We start from the raw sequence: 11,017 nt of genomic DNA, 5'->3' as shown, positions 1-11,017 counted from the left end.
CGTGACTGCAATGATTCATACTCTTAGGCTTTTTCGGTAAAGTCGCTTATTAAATTGTAGATTTGAAGCTTTCGTGACTGCAATGATTCATACTCTTAGGCTTTTTTCGATCAAGTCGCTTATTAAATTGTAGATTTGAAGCTTTCGTGACTGCAATGATTCATACTCTTAGGCTTTTTTCGGTAAAGTCATTTATTAAAGCAAAAAACCCACGACGTTTAGATCGCAAAACATTAACATAATTTATTAATGACGTCCGTTAGAGTCGCCACTCGTTGTGGGAGGGGCTGTTGCTGGTACCCCGGGAGTGACGTCATGTCACCTGCTGCCGCGTGACGTCACAAGCTGCAACTTCGCGCGTGCAGTGAAATCTGAGGTGAGAAATTCTCATCGTTGTGGTTGTTGTGGTGGTTGTTGTTGTGGTTGTTGTGGTTGTTGTTGTTTACCAAGCTAGAGCCTCGCTCTCTCTCTTGTAGGGAAGTCACTAGAGCCGCAGCAGCTTGTGAATCGATGTCCAAGTTGGAACTTTACAACGCGGGGCCTAGACACGCGGGGCCTTGCCTCCTGCCCTCGCCTGGTCGCGTTTGCTTTAATTCCCTCCCTTAAGTTTAATGTCTTCACGCGGCTCGCTACTTTGTCACTTTGGTTTATTGTAGATATTAACGCAGTTTTTTTTTCAGTTTTTTTTACCAGCCCAAGCCGGCTTGAGCTGCTGTACCGCTCTTGTTTACAGAAGCTACCTGCCCACGACACAAGGTGGGTGGGTGGGGTTTTGTGAACGCATGTCTCGGTGTTTTGACTTAAAACTTTCGTAACTGCAGCAATTCATATTCTTGGTTCTTTCGGTAAAGTAACGTAGATAGAAAATTTAGTAAAAATAACAGATAATAAATGAATAAAAGTAAACAAAATTGTAAATAAATAAAAAAAACCCCACGACGTTTCGACAACACAAATGGCATTTATTTGATGTTATTATCTGTTGTTATTGTCTATCTACGTGACTTTACCGAAAGAACCAAGAATACGTGTGGAAATGTGTATCGGTCAAAGACGCTGCACGCGTGCTGATGTTGACTCTAAATGTGGAGGGGAAACCCGGGAGATTCGGAGGAAAATCCACGCGACCACGGAGAGAGAGACACGCAAACTCCAAATATACAGCAGCAGCAGCAGGCGTCAGGGTCGAGATCGAACCCACGACTTCCTGTATACCAGGCGAGGTAGTTAACATCTCACCACGGAGAGAGAGAGACACGCAAACTCCAAATATACAGCAGCAGGCGTCAGGGTCGGGATCGAACCCACGACTTCCTGTATACCAGGCGAGGTAGTTAACATCTCACCACGGAGAGAGAGAGAGAGACACGCAAACTCCAAATATACAGCAGCAGGCGTCAGGGTCGGGATCGAACCCACGACTTCCTGTATACCAGGTGAGGTAGTTAACATCTCACCACGGAGAGAGAGACACGCAAACCCCAAATATACAGCAGCAGGCGTCAGGGTCGGGATCGAACCCACGACTTCCTGTATACCAGGCGAGGTAGTTAACATCTCACCACGGAGAGAGAGAGAGAGACACGCAAACTCCAAATATACAGCAGCAGGCGTCAGGGTCGGGATCGAACCCACGACTTCCTGTATACCAGGTGAGGTAGTTAACATCTCACCACGGAGAGAGAGAGACACGCAAACTCCAAATATACAGCAGCAGGCGTCAGGGTCGGGATCGAACCCACGACTTCCTGTATACCAGGCGAGGTAGTTAACATCTCACCACGGAGAGAGAGAGAGAGACACGCAAACTCCAAATATACAGCAGCAGGCGTCAGGGTCGGGATCGAACCCACGACTTCCTGTATACCAGGTGAGGTAGTTAACATCTCACCACGGAGAGAGAGACACGCAAACCCCAAATATACAGCAGCAGGCGTCAGGGTCGGGATCGAACCCACGACTTCCTGTATACCAGGCGAGGTAGTTAACATCTCACCACGGAGAGAGAGAGAGAGACACGCAAACTCCAAATATACAGCAGCAGGCGTCAGGGTCGGGATCGAACCCACGACTTCCTGTATACCAGGTGAGGTAGTTAACATCTCACCACGGAGAGAGAGACACGCAAACCCCAAATATACAGCAGCAGGCGTCAGGGTCGGGATCGAACCCATGACTTCCTGTATAACAGGCGAGGTAGTTAACATCTCACCACGGAGAGAGAGAGAGAGACACGCAAACTCCAAATATACAGCAGCAGGCGTCAGGGTCGGGATCGAACCCACGACTTCCTGTATACCAGGTGAGGTAGTTAACATCTCACCACGGAGAGAGAGACACGTAAACTCCAAATATACAGCAGCAGGCGTCAGGGTCTGGATCGAACCCACGACTTCCTGTATACCAGGTGAGGTAGTTAACATCTCACCACGGAGATACGAGGGCTTCCAGGCATATTTATGACCATTTGCCCTCTCATTGTGTGCAATAACAGCCTGTGTGATGAATTTGGGAAACTTTTTCACGACATCATGAATATATGAATAAGTATAGACGTGTAAGTCACGTGTGACTGTGTTTTTGCATTCATCTGTGCCTCGATACTGACGTGTAGGTGGTGTGCATATTCTTTTTTCTGTCTGTAGCTGACGCTTCCTCTGACGCTTCCTCTGCAGAATTGGTCTGATGGAGCAAAGACACTCAGCGCAGCTCGGTACGGCAAGTCAACAATGCGACCAGCGTGGATACAGCACGGAACGCACTGGAAATTTGACACAGCGCCAGAGAACACACACGGGAGAGAAACCCTTCAAGTGCACTGTGTGTGGGAAGGCATTTGCATGGCCATCTGTTCTTCAGATCCACCAGAGAACACACACAGGAGAGAAACCCTTCAAGTGTAGTGTGTGTGTGAAGGCATTTTCACGGTCATATTATCTTAAAAGACACCAGAGAACACACACAGGAGAGAAACCTTTCAAGTGTACTCTGTGCGGGAAGGCGTTTTCTTTTTTGCATCATCTCGTAACACACCAGAGAACACACACGGGAGAGAAACCCTTCGAGTGCAGTGTGTGTGGGAAGGCATTATCACGGCTATTTGCTCTTAAAAGACACCAGAGAACACACACGGGAGAGAAACCCTTCAAGTGCAGTGTGTGTGGGAAGGTATTTTCAGATTCATCTGCTCTTGTAACACACCAGAGAACACACACGGGAAAGAAACCCTTCAAGTGTACTCTGTGCGAGAAGGCGTTTGCACAGTCACCAAATCTTCAAGCACACCAGAGAACACACACAGGAGAGAAACCCTTAAAGTGCACTGTGTGTGACGAGGCATTTGCATGGCCATCTGCTCTTAAAAGACACCAGAGAACACACACGGGAGAGAAACCCTTCAAGTGCACTCTGGGCGGGAAGGCGTTTTCAGATTCTTCCAATCTTCAAGTACACAAGCATCAGAAGATCCACAAGGAGCGGAGTCTAAAATCAGCTTGTGAAAGTCAAAGTGCTGCAATGAGCCCATCCCTCGTGAAACAAACAGAAGAAATCCCAGCTTAGACACTTTTAAAGGTATCAAGGTGAAATGTGAAGAGGTGAAATGTGAAGAGGTGAAATGTGAAGAAGTGAAGGTGAGATTTGAAGATGAAGATTCAAGTCCAGAATGTGACCTTCACATTCATGGAGGCAGAGCGAGGCAACTCCCAGCAGCTTGTGGAGGTGTGGGTGGACTTTGAGACGATACAAAGTCAAATGGAGACCCGGTAGATGTGTAAGCCAGAGACGATGTCGCTCCAGTAGATGCACCTTTGTCACTGGCCTTTAATGACAATAACGTGAAGTTGAACACCCAATTCCTAGGTGCAACCTGCAGGGTAAGGGCGAGTGGCCAGTTACTGCAGCTACATACTATCAACACTCCTTCCCTTTATTAATGCTACTCCTATCACCTCCCTTTGATGCTGCTAATCCTGCATAATGCACGGGCATAAGTAGTACTAATCACATTCCTGCATTTCCCATAAATATGCTAAATGCCTCTTGATATGCAAATTCTTTTGTCAAGGCGCCCTTTCCCCCCTTCCAACCCAGCTTATATATATGCTCCAAGCGCGTGTGCTGTTTCATTCAGATGCTGTCGCCTCGACAGACCTGGTTTTCACCTGAGGACGGCTGCTTGCGTTGTGACCGAAACGTCGTGAGAATTGTTTTATTATGTTTAATTTTTATTATTTCCCTTCTACGTGACTTTACCGAAAGAACCAAGAAGACGAGTGGCCAGTCTTTGTGGACCTGTGGGTTGGGTCAATCTCTCACCAGCAGCGAGAGCCAATCAGCCCCCAAGCATTCACGATGTTCTCATCATAATTGCTGTTACATGGTGCTTGTCTGAAACACTCGAAGAGCATCCCCAAGTGGCAGCTGCCCCTGTGTGGCACAAGGTGGAGGCCCTGCACCGGCCTGCGTGTGGACAAGACCCTGTCAGTGGGGGGCGATGATTGATGTGTAATCTCAGCTGTGTCGTTTGTCGGTGATCTTGACTTGAAGCTTTCGTGACTGCAGGAATCCACACCCTTTAGTTCTTTCGGTGACGTCACGTGGGTCGAAAAATTATAGATCACGGCGTTTCGATCGCAACACAAGCGATCGTCATCAGGTGTGACAACCACCACCATCACCACTTTCACCATCACCACCATCACCACCATCATTACCACCACCATCACCACTTTCACCATCACTTTCACCACCACCACCATCATCACCACCACCATCACCACCACCATCATCACCACCATCACCACCATCATTACCACCACCATCACCACTTTCACCATCACTTTCACCACCACCACCATCATCACCACCACCATCACTTTCACCACCATCATCACCACCACCACCATCATCACCACCACCATCATCACCAACTGAGGTAGACGCCAACTTCAGCAGTTATTGACGTGGTCCCAGCTGATGGCGATTGCTTGCGTTGCGATCGAAACCTCGTGATCTATTATTTGTAGGTAATGTTTAGAATTTGCTACGTTTTGACCCAGACGCCAGCATGCAATGGACTACTCGTTTTGAATGACACAATAGTATGTGTTAAAATAGCTTCTTGTTAATACGATGTTACCTGATGCAGTATGTTTCGCTGCAGTAATTCAATTTTGTTAATATGCCTGTCAATAATTAAGAATGAAAACTTGTCTGATTGTGCGTGTACATGTAACATTTTGTCAATGAGGGTCAAACATGAAGTGTTCAAATCTAGAGTGATTAAGTGATGTTTGGACAAAGTGTGTGTGTCTGGAAGTAACCTGTACAGATCACTCAGGCGAGATCATTCATCAGTTACAAGGCATACCACTTTAAAGTTGCACGTAGAGATACATTCTCTACAACACGAATTATAATTTTGCATTCACGCAAGCACCCGATGCTCCGTTTTGAAGTTTTAAAATGAAACGTCTTTGAATTGTGTTGTGTTTTGAATTGTATTTCTTCATTAAAAGCTTATATCGTTTTACATCTGGAAGACTTCGTTGAAAAGGACATTCCGTGTGAATTTCCTCTCGTCGTTAAGTAGATAACTTTGCTGGGGGTTCATTTCGCCGCGGACTGTCACCTGCTTGGGATCGCGGGATCGTGAGAAGGCGACACGGAGCCGGCCGTGCGACAAGATTGCGGATCGATTTCACGATCGAGGGTCTGTCCCTGCGCCTCCGTCGTCCGTGCAGGGGGCGCGTGGAGCAGAGGTCGCAAACGGGTTTTGATTCCTTACTCGTGTAGAGGAGTAGAGGAGAGTGGTGGCGTAGCGTGCGCTGTCCGGTGCGGTGACATCACGGGACGTGGGGTCGCACGCACTGCACGTGACATCACCCCTCCTAGGGTATTTAAGGGAGACCCCGTGACGTAAGCGGGGTCACTGGAGGAACGGGGATAGTAGAAGGGGTAAGAGGGAACCTGGGATAGTGATACGTGTTAATAAACCCTGGCGGAAGCCCCTAACTCACCTCCGTCTCCGAGTACGTCCGTCGGAACTCCACAACAACTGGTGTCAGCAGTTTACACAGTCGCCACAATGTCTAAAGCGGGCGCACGGCGTAAGAACCCACCGGCACATCACTTGGAGGGTGCCGAAGGCGGAGAGGAGGCTCCAGCAGTGACCCCAGAGCCCGGGACCCCGGTGACGGTCCCCATGGAGACGAGCGGGCCGGAGCGGGAGGAGTCGGCTGCGGGGAGTGCCAGCTCACCGCCGCCGCCAGAGACTGAGAGCATCCCCGCAACTCTGCTGCAGCAGCTCCTGCAGGCGGTGGGGCAGCTGACCGTCAGGTTGGCCGAGGTGGAGGCGCGGACGCGGCCAACCGGCCCGCACTCGGGACGGGAGCAACCGTCAACCGCCATCGTTGAAACCGCCGCCGTTATCCCAGCGACCGCTCCACCGGAAATGGCCGCCATGTTGGCTGCGACGCAATCCGCGGCGGCCATGTTGGCTCGGGAGCCGTATGCGGCCGCTGCTACGGCTGCGACGCGGCGGCCGGCGGACATTGTTGCTGCGACGCCGCAAGTCGGCGCCATGGCTGCCATGGCGACCGCGACGCCGCGTCTCTCCACCGACGCGGCCGGGGTTTCTCGGCACGCCGCTCCTGCGGGACCAGCCGCCGGCGACGACGCGGCTCCACATCAAGCTGCGCCCGCCGGGGGGACCCCGGGTAAGTACGCGCGTGCCGTCCTCGCCGGGCCGCCGGGGTGGGCAGCGGCAGCTGCCGCTGCCCCGTACATCGCCGTGCCGCCGGAATGGGCCGCGGGTGCTGCCGCGGCTCCACCTGTTGCCGCGCTCACGGAGCCGGCCACCGGCGATGCCGCGGCTCTGCACCTCGCCGTGCCTGCGTCCCTTGTCATGGATGCCGCCGCGGCTCCGTATTATACTGCCGCGTCTTCGGCGTGGCCCGGGGAGGCCGCAACGCCGTGGTGCCTCGCCGCGTCGCGGGACGACGCTGTGGCTTCGTACGCCACCGCTGACAGGTGGGTCGCGAAAGCGCAGGCGCCTTCACACCTCGCTGCGTCTACGGCGTGGCCCATGGGGGCCGCAGCACCACCGCACCTTTCCGCGTCTTCGGCGTGGCCTGCGGGAGCCGCAATGCTGCCACCGCCGCACCACGTCGCGTCCGCCGGGTGGCCCGCCAGGTGCCGCTTGGCTTCCATACCTCGCGGCGCCGCGCGGCCAATGGCAGCGCCGGTTACCCGACATTACGCCGTTTGTCGCGCAAGGGGGCGACTGGTCGGCCTTCCAGGACCGGTTCGACGCGGCATACATGTCGGTCGGCTGGTCCATGGAGGAGGCCTTGCCGGCACTTCCGACCTGCTTGGACGAAAGGGCTCTGCAGGCCTTCAAGTCCATCCATCCGGCCAATCGGGCTACACTCCCGGCGGCCTATATCCAAATGGCCAACGTTTTTGAGCCGCCGTCCACCGCGCAGCTAAAGTTTTCATTGCGGCGGCGGGAGGAGGGGGAACTACCGCTGGCCTTCCGCTGCTCGCTCCTGGCCCTGGCGCAGGCTGCATACCCTGACCTGTACGGCAGGGCACTTGATTCTATGGCCTTGGGGAAGCTGCTTGACCTGGCAAGGGAGCTAGGAATTGCTCTGTCGATCAACAATGATCGGCAGATCACATCCTTGGCGGTCGCCGAAAACATTCAGGCGCACCTCTCCCTCCGCCAACGGCCTCAGATGGCGGCGTGTGCGGGGGTCCCGGCGCCGGACGGGGGCGCCACCTTTCAGGGGGTGGACACCCTCGCGGCCCTGGCGATGCCCGATCATCGAGGAAGGGGGGCGGGTGGTCGCCGTCCGGAGCAGCGGGGGCGGCCGGGACCTTCCCGTCCGCAGGAGGTGGACACGGTGGCCTGCTTCCGCTGTTGAGCGGGGCTGCCGGGCCTTTGGAAAAGGGACTCCACCTTCTCCCAGACCCTCCTTGGCATCGGGTCCGGGGCCCCAGGCGAGTCGCGACGCATCATCTGCGCGGCCGCTCCCTTCACCTCATGCATCTAGCGGGGCTAGGGCCCATCGTCATGGGGTTGTTCTCGAAGGGTCGGGTGCACCATCGTCATCACCCCCTCAATGGCCCAGACAGACCCGCCACTGGGATGCACTTGCGCATAGGATGGTGGCGGCAGCTGCCGGCTCCTCAGCGGTGGCAGGATATGTGCAAGGGGTGCACGTTCGCCTCCTGGTGGATACGGGGGCGTCGGCCACCATTATTTCTGAAGCCATTTTTGGGCTGCTACCCCGCAGCGTGGGTCCGTTAAGGCCGGTTCGCGGGGATTGTGTCGCCGCGAACAGCGGCAGTTTGGGCATCTTGGGCCACGTTGTAGCGTCGGTTCGGGTTGACGAGATTGAGTTGGCCGGGCCTATTTTGGTCTCCAGGACCTTGGCAGTGCCATGCCTCTTGGGGACCGACTTTTTGTCTAGGATGCCCATCCGGATTCTCATTGATCAGGGCTGTGTGGAAATGCCATCAGGGAGGCGGCTGCAATTCCTACAATTGCCTACCGTCCTGTCTCCCTTGGTTGCCGGTGTACGGGCCTTGAATAAAGCGCCGGTGACCGTACCACCGGCGTCACAAATCCTGATACCCCTTAGGTTGCGCAAACCGCTCGAAATGGGCTCCACGGAGACGGGTATCCTCCTGTCCCCGTCAAGCTACTTTTCAAGGACGAAGGCGTTGGTGGGTGCCTTGACAGCCGTGTCGGGGGGCCAGGACCTTTTTTTGCAGGTCCTAAATTCGGGACCCTTGCCGGTCGTAGTCCCGGCCGGCGCCGTCCTGGCACACGCGACCCTGGCTCCTCCACCCGAGAGCGCTGCCCCGGATGGAGGGGTCGTGGCGGGCGTGATGCGCACGGGGGACCCCGACGCATCATGGATCGCCACGTTGTGCGACGAGAATGCCTCGTTGTCCTCCGGGGAACGTCGGCAACTCCGCGACCTCATTGAGCGGTTCACCGATGTGTTCAGCCAAAGTAAGTTTGATCTGGGTCGCACTACTCTTTTGGACCACCACATAGACACGGGCGACGCGGCCCCTATTCGACTTAATTCCCACCGCTTTAGCCCAGCGGAAAAAGATCATGTCCGCTCGGCTGTCGAGGAAATGTTGGCGGCGGACATCATCTCCCCATCTACTAGTCCTTGGGGTGCCCCCATTGTGCTAGTCAAGAAACGGGACGGGAGTCTCCGGTTCTGCGTCGATTTTCGTAGATTGAACAAGATCTCGGTGGCTGATGCATATCCATTGCCTCGCATGGATGATTCCCTGGACGCCCTCTCGGGCGCGCGGTTCTTTTCGACTTTAGATTTGCTCTCCGGCTTCTGGCAATTGCCACTGGATGAGGCCTCTAGACCCAAAACAGTGTTCCGCACACCGCAGGGGTTGTTAGAGTTCAATCGGCTTCCTATGGGTCTCCATTCGGCCCCGGCCACCTTCCAGCGTCTCATGGAGATGGTCTTGGTGGGGCTGCAGTGGGAGTCTTGTCTAATCTACTTGGATGACGTTATTGTTTTTGGCCGTACGTTTGGCGAGCACTTGCAATGCCTTGAGGCGGTGTTCGTCAAAGTGCGTGCTGCTGGCTTGAAATTCAAACCCCAGAAATGCCACTTGCTACAACCATCGGTGAGGTATTTGGGACACATTGTTAGCACGTCAGGTGTCGCCACGGACCCGGATAAAACGGCTTGAGTCCGGACGTGGCCGACTCCCACATCTGTCGCGGAGGTGCGTAGCTTCGTTGGCTTCGCATCGTACTATCGCCGGTTTGTCCGCGATATTGCGACAATTGCGAAGCCACTGCATGCCCTTTCCGCCAAAGGCCAAAGGTTTCACTGGGGCGCGGAGGAGGAGGCGGCTTTTGCGGCGCTTCGCACGGCCTTGGCGGATGCGCCGCCCTTGGGGTACCCGGATTTTTCGAAACCCTACCTGCTCGATACCGATGCTAGCGACACGGGAATTGGGGCTGTCCTGGCCCAGGTGGTCGACGGGGTTGAGAGGGTGGTAGCCTATGGCAGTCGCGTTCTGTCCTCGACGGAACAGCGATATTGTGTGACCCGGAGGGAGCTTTTGGCCAAAGTTTATTTTGTTCAGTTGTATAGACCATATTTGTACGGTAGGCTGTTTACGGTCTGAACCGACCACGCGGCCCTGCAATATTCGCTGATGATTAGTCAGCCCTCGGGTCAGCTGTTTCGCTGGCTCGAAGTGTTCCAGGATTACCCCTTTGATGTAATCCACAGGAAGAGGACACAGCATGGAAATGCGGACGATTTATCCCGATTGCCGGCAGGCGGCGGGTGTGCTTGCGCCCTGGGCTCTAGCCATTGCAAGGCCCCAGGGGACGCCACGGCCCAGTTGGTCGCGTCGGCCGAGGCGGCCACCCCTCCAGGTGCGGCGGCGCCCGCGGATTTCGGCCTTGGACTTTCCCGGGAGGTATGGTCCAGCTTGCAGATGGAGGATTCCTCTCTGCTGAAGCTACGGCGCCGTGTTGGGCATAAGGCCCGGAGCTCAGCTTCGTCGGCTGCCCCGGCGATCGCCGTGCATGACGGACTCCTCATGCATTGGGATGCCCAATTGGAACACTATTGTGTGGTTGTGCCCACTAGCCTGCGTGGTAAATTAACCCGAGCCATTCACGAGAAGCTTATGCACCTTGGCTACCACAAGACCTTATTGACCCTTAAGCGGGACTATTACTGGCCGGGTGTTGAGGGTGACGTGGCACTGATTTTGAAGGGTTGCCACGACTGCGCGCGGAGGAAGGCCTCAGTTGTCCGGGACCGGGCCTCGCTGCAGTCCATCCGGGTTTCTCGCGTTAATGAGCTCGTGGCGCTCGACATTTTGGGGCCATTCCCTGCATCCCAACGGGGCCACAAATACCTCTTGGTGGGCGTTGAGTACCTCACACGTTGGCCCATGGCATGGCCTTTGGTCGATCAGTCGGCCTCTTCTATCACCGAGGCCT

This window comes from Lethenteron reissneri, unplaced genomic scaffold (genome assembly GCF_015708825.2).
Source record: "Lethenteron reissneri isolate LAM-NWPU_2019-01 unplaced genomic scaffold, ASM1570882v1 scaffold_1290, whole genome shotgun sequence".
NCBI classification, from domain to species: domain Eukaryota; kingdom Metazoa; phylum Chordata; class Hyperoartia; order Petromyzontiformes; family Petromyzontidae; genus Lethenteron; species Lethenteron reissneri.
The sequence above is the reverse complement of the archived record's forward strand: the minus strand, read 5'-3'. Positions refer to the sequence as shown.